Source organism: Acomys minous (genome assembly GCF_964271855.1).
Source record: "Acomys minous genome assembly, chromosome: 7".
Lineage (NCBI taxonomy): Eukaryota > Metazoa > Chordata > Mammalia > Rodentia > Muridae > Acomys > Acomys minous.
The window spans coordinates 84,154,767-84,162,439 of NC_140488.1; positions in this window are offsets into that span (position 1 = coordinate 84,154,767).

Sequence of the window (7,673 nt, forward strand, 5' to 3'; positions counted from 1 at the left end):
AGAGGAAATTTTCCTTATCTTGCCTTTTTCTTTTAGAGCATGGAGTAGATGAACATTGTGTATTTTTTCTATGAAGCCATAATTTTATCAATAATATATACATTAGAGGAGATGGTATATCGACTATATTTTAAGACACAATATACAACATAAAATTTGTATGAATATCAGAGGTCATATTACTCTACTAAAAAGAAATATTTGCTGCTGTTGTTTGTTTTTCCGAGACAGGGTTTCTCTGTGCAGTCCTGGCTGTTTTGGACTCACTCTGTAGACCAGGCTGGCCTGGAACTCACAGCCATCCACCTGTCTCTGACTCCCGAGTGCTGGGATTAAAGGTATGTACTAGCATACTTGGATGCAGCCTATTTTGCAAGTCACAGAGAAGACTCTAAGAATCAGAAAAAGGCAGATGGAGATCTTATCTATGTACACATCTGTAGAGCACACATATGTAAATTTACAGTCTGAGGAGAACTTAAGAACTTCCCTTAGATAATCAACTTCATTCCAGAACATAATCTGTTCACTTGCTCTAGCTAACCAATAAACTTATTTTAAAAAAGCATTTACTGCCCATGCTATATACTGCAAAATCCTGTTATCACTTTTATTAACAAGAGATGATACCCTTATGTAGCTATTTGGTAATATTTCTCCTGTTGCTCTTTTACAAATGGAATTTCATATATTCTCTCCTGCCTGCATACTTATTTATAGTTATATCATTTCTCTTTCTAAAGCAGTTTTATGGCTCATTCTGAACTGATGTAATCTGCCAATCTAATTCAAGCTCTATTTGTCCTCTCTTTATGGTCTGAAATATGTTTAATAGAGCCAAGAACCATTTTCTGGTACTTCAAGGGGCTCCTTCTCATCTATCATTCTCCACACTTATGATATCTTAGTTTGTTTTTAATCTAATTTATTATGTTCTTATCAAAACTTATTTGATAATTTTATAGATGTACTTGCACCACTATATCAAATGCTTTATTGAAGCTTAGACATTTATTATCCATAGTATTTCCTACATATGCTAATTTTATAAAATCTGTCAAAAATAAAACTGTCATAACTTTGCCCAGCACGATTTACTGTTAATGATCCCACTGTGTTTATTTTGCATCCTTTCACTGTTATTTAAATGTTTGGAGAATTTCTTTTGCTCAGTTTTATTACTGACTCAGCCACATTTTCTGGTTGAGGAAAGGATAAATGGATCCAGTAACATGTTATTATCTCTTTCAAGTAAAGGAAACTTCTCTGTTTGAAGTGGCCATCATGTGGGTTGGGTGATAGGTGATAAAGATAGATTCTCAACCTAATGCTACTATAGGAGCTGCAGTCTCAGGATGGGATCAGATATTACCCAAATCCACCCCAAGAACAGAACTGATCTTGCCTTTCTCAAGTATGTGGCATGTGTACAGGCAGCATCATTAGTTCTACTAGATGTGATGTTTCAGACAGGCCAGGCAAAGCCTTATGCTGCTTTCTATGCCCTGCTAACAAGTGGGTAGAGACCCACTCTCTCCTCTGACACCTACCTGGCATAGAAGTTCACTTGCATTGCCCAGCACTAGGTCTTATGCCTGGATTTGATTCGCTCTTCTCTGTTCCTTGGATTACTTGAAATTGGGGCATGAGTGATACAAGATCTCTTTTCTTCTTGCCTCCTACAATGAGAAAGTTAATTTTATATACCAGAGAATGTCTTAACTTTTGAGAAATTGATTTACTATTTGAATAGCTGTTCAGCTTCAGTCTAGGAGGATAAATAGCTGAATGAATTTGCTGATTTTCAGATACGATTTCCTATTACTTTTGTTGTCATGTTATTCTGGTTAAACTGCCAGAAGTTATTGAAATAAACAAGTATTTTAAATGATGATATTAGTAGTCAGGATAATTAAATTCTAGGATACTCACAGGTTAAGTCTCCATAAGGTAGAACAGAGTAAGAAATACTTAATGCCTATGGTTTAAAATGGAAAGAGGTGTGGCAAGATGGCTTAGTGAGTAAAAGCAGATGCCACCAACCCTGATTACCTGAGTTCCATCCTTAGAACCCACATGGTGGAAGAGGAGGTATGATTCTTTTAAGTCAGTAGTTCTCAATCTGTGGGTCACAATCCCTTTAGGGGTCACATATAAAATATCCTGCATATGAGATGTTTACATTATGATATATAACAGTAGCAAAATTATAGCTAAGAAGTAACAATGAAAATAATTTTATGGTTGGGGTCACCACAACATGAGAAACTGTAATAAAAAGTCATAGCATTAAGAAGCTTGAGAGCCACTGCTGTAAGTTGTTTTCTGACCTTCACACCCACACCATGGTATTACTGCTCTCACACACACAGACACACACACACAATAAATACAATTTAAATATAAAAGAGAAAACATAAATTTATTCTGAACTTTGTTTTCTTCAATTGAAAATAAAATTTGAATGACTCATTTTAGTGCAGCTCTTTCATTTTAACATTAAGCAAAAAGAAGCAGAATTGTATCAAGTTTACAACTAGCCAGATCAACATGGGACAAACCTACCTCAAAATAAATACATAAATATAAAGTGAAGTTTAACTACACATTTCCTAAATGCATGGCCAGTAATATTCCTTAAAATGTTTCAAGACTTAAAGGCATCATTTGTTACTCATAGAATTTAGATTACTGACAAAAGATGACAATTAAATATGCTCACGATTTTCCCAATGTCCTTTTTCTCTGGAATAAATTCAGTTATCCTTCTACTTTGGGTTCCATGCAAAAACTTATATTGCTAAAGTCACCAGTAACAATACCTTTCTAAATCCAGAGGGCAATTCTGAATCTTTAAACTCTTTTCCTTTATGCAGCATTTGAAATTCCTACAAATATTCAATCATTTGGCTTCCATAGCACCATCTCTGTTGGCAGTCCTACTGTCCTAAGAAGACAAAACATTCCTAGAAGAATAAAGGAAGTATGTGCATGAGTTTAGATACCATACTGTGATATTATGAAACTCACTTAAAAACTACTAGTCATATTATTTGTGTAAATATGTCTAATATTTGAAGGTCACATATAAGTAAAGCATTAAAAATTATTGTTATAAGATATAAACTATAAGACCAAAATTATTATTTTATTAGTTAACTTTCTGTTGCTGTGATAAAATACCATGACCAGAAGCAGAAGCAGCTTAAGCCAAAAAAATTAGTATAGCATCCATATCAAAGGAAGAGTCCATAATAGTAAGGCAGCACATTGGCAGGAGGAGGAAACTTAGAGACCACATCATTAACTGCAAACACTGCACAGAGTGAGAACTGGAAGTAGGACAAAGGTAAGAGCTCTCAAAGCTCTCCTCCAGTCAAGTTCTTCATTCAGCAAGGCTCCACCTTTTAAAAATTCTAAGACAACCAAAACAGGGCTACCAGTCAGGGACCAAGTGCTCATATACATGAGCCTATAGGGGAATGTTTCTCATTCAAACAACTACAGTGATTTCCCATTCAATGAATGCTGTCAACATTCTTATCATTATTTTCAAGTATCATTGTCATTTACATAATCTTTGTTGAAAAATAACTTAAAAGATAGTTGTACTTTTGTTGTGTTTTCCCTTTTCCCTATACCTATTGGTTTTATAATTGCTCATATTGATTATGAAAACACTGAATCACACTGAAGATAATCACACTTATCTTCAGTAGGAATGTTCTTACCGATTAGTTTAGCATTGCCTTTATTCTTTCCAAAAACATTCAATTTACTATGTTATATCCAAATATTTCAACAAGATAAAAATGACAAAAATTTATTAATGCTTAGAAAAAAATCAATTTAAGTACTAACGATTCAAATAATCAAATAAATCTCTATTAAGCAGGTTCCATTTATAGTAAATATCTTGAGAGCCTTATCTCAGAAGGGGGAAACAGTCCTTAGTAATCCAGAGATGTCTTTGAAACTTTTATCAGAACAGGACCAGGTCTGTGACATCACTTACTAGATAGGATTTAGGAGCCTGCTGGGATCAAAAGGGAGTCACGCTTTTCCTGAAGAACATTAGAAAGGCTAAGGAGAGGAGATGGGCTTTGAACTTGCCCAGCAATACCCCACACTTGTGGAGGTCCTGTCACCTCTAGGTTCTTTTATCCTTCCCCCCACTTTTCCACAAAGCATAGGGATATGCTTTGCCCAATGTTTAGCTGTGAGTCTCGGCATCTGTTTGGATCTGATGCTAGGTGTAGCCTCTCAGAGTCAAAGAGAAAAGAAACCACGGACAGAGGTATCTCTGTGACAAGCTGCAGACCTAGGAAAGGGTCGGCTTCTGGGAGGATATGGGGGTGACTCCGGCTGAGACTCCTAGTAGCAGGAGTCATGGAGACTGAAGAGGCCACTCTCTAATTAGATAGGGCTCCTAGTGGAAGAAGGGGAACACCAACCCACCCACAAAAACTTTGACCCCAAATTCTTCCTGCCTACAAGATGTGCAGGGATAAAGATAGAGCAGAGACTAGGGAAGTGCCCAACCAATGCTTGGCCCAATCAGAGACCTGCCGCATGGGAGAGAGCCAACCTCTGACACTATTAACAATATTCTGCCATGCTCGCATACAGGAGCCTAAATTACACACTCTCTTTTCTCATTCTTTTTTATTTTCATTTTTGGGAGTAGGATTCGAGACAGAGTTTCTATGTGTAGCCCTGTCTGTCCTGAACTCCCTTTGTAGACCAGGCTGGCCTCAAACTCATAGAGAATCACCTGCTTCTGCCTCTCCCTCCCAAACACTAGGACTAAAGGTGTGCACCAATACACCTGGCTTTCTAAATTACACTCTTAATTGGAATTTAAAATCTATTTTAGAAAACAATACATTGTTTCACTTTTAAATACAAGGACATAATTATGGGAGATGTTGTCTACAAATTTCCCAGTTTTATCAAAACAATACAATTATAAAAATAAGATATTGACTTGGTTATATATTATTTCTTTGGACATTAAAACTCTATGCCATAACCATGTGTGCATAATTATTTAAACTATAATAATTGACCATGTCACACATTTAGATTTATTAAATAAAAGTATTAAAAATGTGTTTTTAAGCTGATATAATACTCACAAGTCTCCTGTCTTCCTCTCTCTCTCTCTCTCTCTCTCTCTCTCTCTCTCTCTCTCTCTCTCTCTCTCTCTCTCTCTCTCTCTGTGTGTGTGTGTGTGTGTCTGCATATATCTGAAATGAATTATTTTCATTTACTTTACCATTAAGATTATTTTCTCCTATACATGCTCAAAGTATCCTCCTTTCTCAATATCAGATTGCTGGGCCCAGCCTTCCTTAAAGAAGATGATGAGCATCCAAGCACCTCCTTATGGAATTGGCTTCAAATGTGGCAAATCAGCCACTGGGCAAAATGTCCTCCTTTTTATGCCTAAAATTGGGCAAGCTTGGATGCAGGCAGAGTTGCTGGCCAAACTCTGCCAAGACAGGGTAAGTCCTCAGTAGTTCCTGCCTCACAAATATGTGCGTCAGATATACTGGGCAGGAAGGCTGAAGATGATGCTCCAACATTATAGAGGGTTTTGGGTGACTGTTCAGGCAGCAAACCATATCTGTCATCCTCTCATTTGGGAACCTGCCAACCTGCACTTCCTTTTTACTAGGGTAATTAATTTTATTCTTTCTCAAGTCTCTGATGAGGTTGAAGACCAGATAATTTAGTTTTACAATTAAGGTCAGTTGTTTATGTGTTAAGATGTTTTTAGATCTAGATAGATGTTTTAAGTTGATAATGAATGGATATGATAGATATTGATTTACATTCAGAATTTTAGACTCACCAAGATAGGAAAGATATATTCTTCAAGGAAGCCAAATACAAATAGCCAAAATATTATGAATGTAATATGTATGGTATGTATGTATAAATTCCTGATTATTTCATGTTCTTCTTGCTGTAGGTAGTTTATTGTATATGTGTGTAGTAGTATAAATGTATATGTAAAATATTTAATAAAAATTGTAAAAAAAAATCAGATTGCACATCTCTAGACTTTCTACCTGCATACTCTGCCAAAATACTAACATAAGATCCCAATTACAGTAAATGAATCAGGGTTTAGAAAACTATTCATACTTGGCTTGTGCAAATTCCCTCAGATTTTTTCTATGTACATAAGTAAAATATGAATCACTATCTTTTAGTTCTGTAAAAGCAAAATCAATGTCCCCAACAAAATTATCTTTCCTGAAAATTAGTTTTCTCCTATTGAGTGTCAGCATGTATATCAGTCACATTCCAGGGCAAGCCCCATGCCCAGGTGAAGTTGGCCAACACAAAATGAACTCCATGTTTTTTGTGGACTTTTTGTTTTGTTGTCTTATTGCCATTTGCTCATTTGTTTTCGTTTTCGTTTTCTTTGCTTTTGTGGGGTTTATTTTTTTTTTCTTTTCTGAGAGGCAAATGAACATAAAGTTGCATGGATAGGGAGGAGGACTGTGGGAGAATTAGGGGAGTGGAAGGAAGATTAGCAAAATATATTGCATGAAAACAACTTATATTTCCATAATCAATAAGACCTAACCTTTAGCCTTTGAATGTTCCTCAACTGAGAGAGTACTTGCTTAGAGTGCAGGAAGCCCTGTGTTTCATTCCCAGTAATTTTTAAACCAAGCATGGATATCAATAGTGTCAGCGCTTAGGAACTGGAGGTGTAAGGATCAGAAGTTCAGGCTTACTTTCAACTATAAAGTGAGGCCAGGCTGAGCTACATGAGACTCTGTCTCAGAAGAACAATGAACAGCTATTCTTGACTTTTCTTTAACTGCCAGTCAATCATAAGAAGTTGTAGGAACTTGTTATTTTTTATTAATTTATTCTTGTTACATCTCAATGGTTATCCCATCCCTTGTATCCTCCCATTCTTCCCTCCCTCCCATTTTCCCCTTATTCCCCCCCATGACTGTTCCTGAGGGGGATTACCTCCCCCTGTATATGCTCATAGGGTATCAAGTCTCTTCTTGGTAACCGCTGTCCTTCCTCTGAGTACCACCAGGTCTCCCCCTCCAGGGGCCCAGGGGTCCTGCTCAAACTAAGGCACCATCCAAAGACAATACAGGCTGTCAACTTTAAACCCCTACCCAGATCTAGCCAATGGTCAGAACAGTCTCCACAATTGCGTGGAGAGTGGGAGATGACTTTCTCACGTACTCTGGAACTTGTTTTTAATGCTTATCTCCCACAGTCTTTCCTGTAATACTTCTTAAATATGAACTCATAAAGTCTAGTAAGATTTACTATGAAAATGCTTCTTATGTGTTAATTAAACTATAACATACACTGAACATTATATTACTGTTCTTTGACTTTTTGCTGGCTGTCTTTTCTGATAAAAATTCATTGTTCTATTCCAATTTCTAGTTTGGTAAGTATCCTATACAATTTTTAAATGGTTAGGTGTATTTTGACAAATCTATATGTAGAGCATACTGTCTTTTCCTCTGTAGTTATATCTTCTGTAAAGTCACACTATATCATCTACTCTGTCATATGAAAATTTTACGTCAAACACTGAGATGGATAAAGCAGGAGAATCATGAGTAAGGCTAATCAGGGGTTACATAGGGAGACCTAGTCTCAAAAAAAAAAAAACAAAA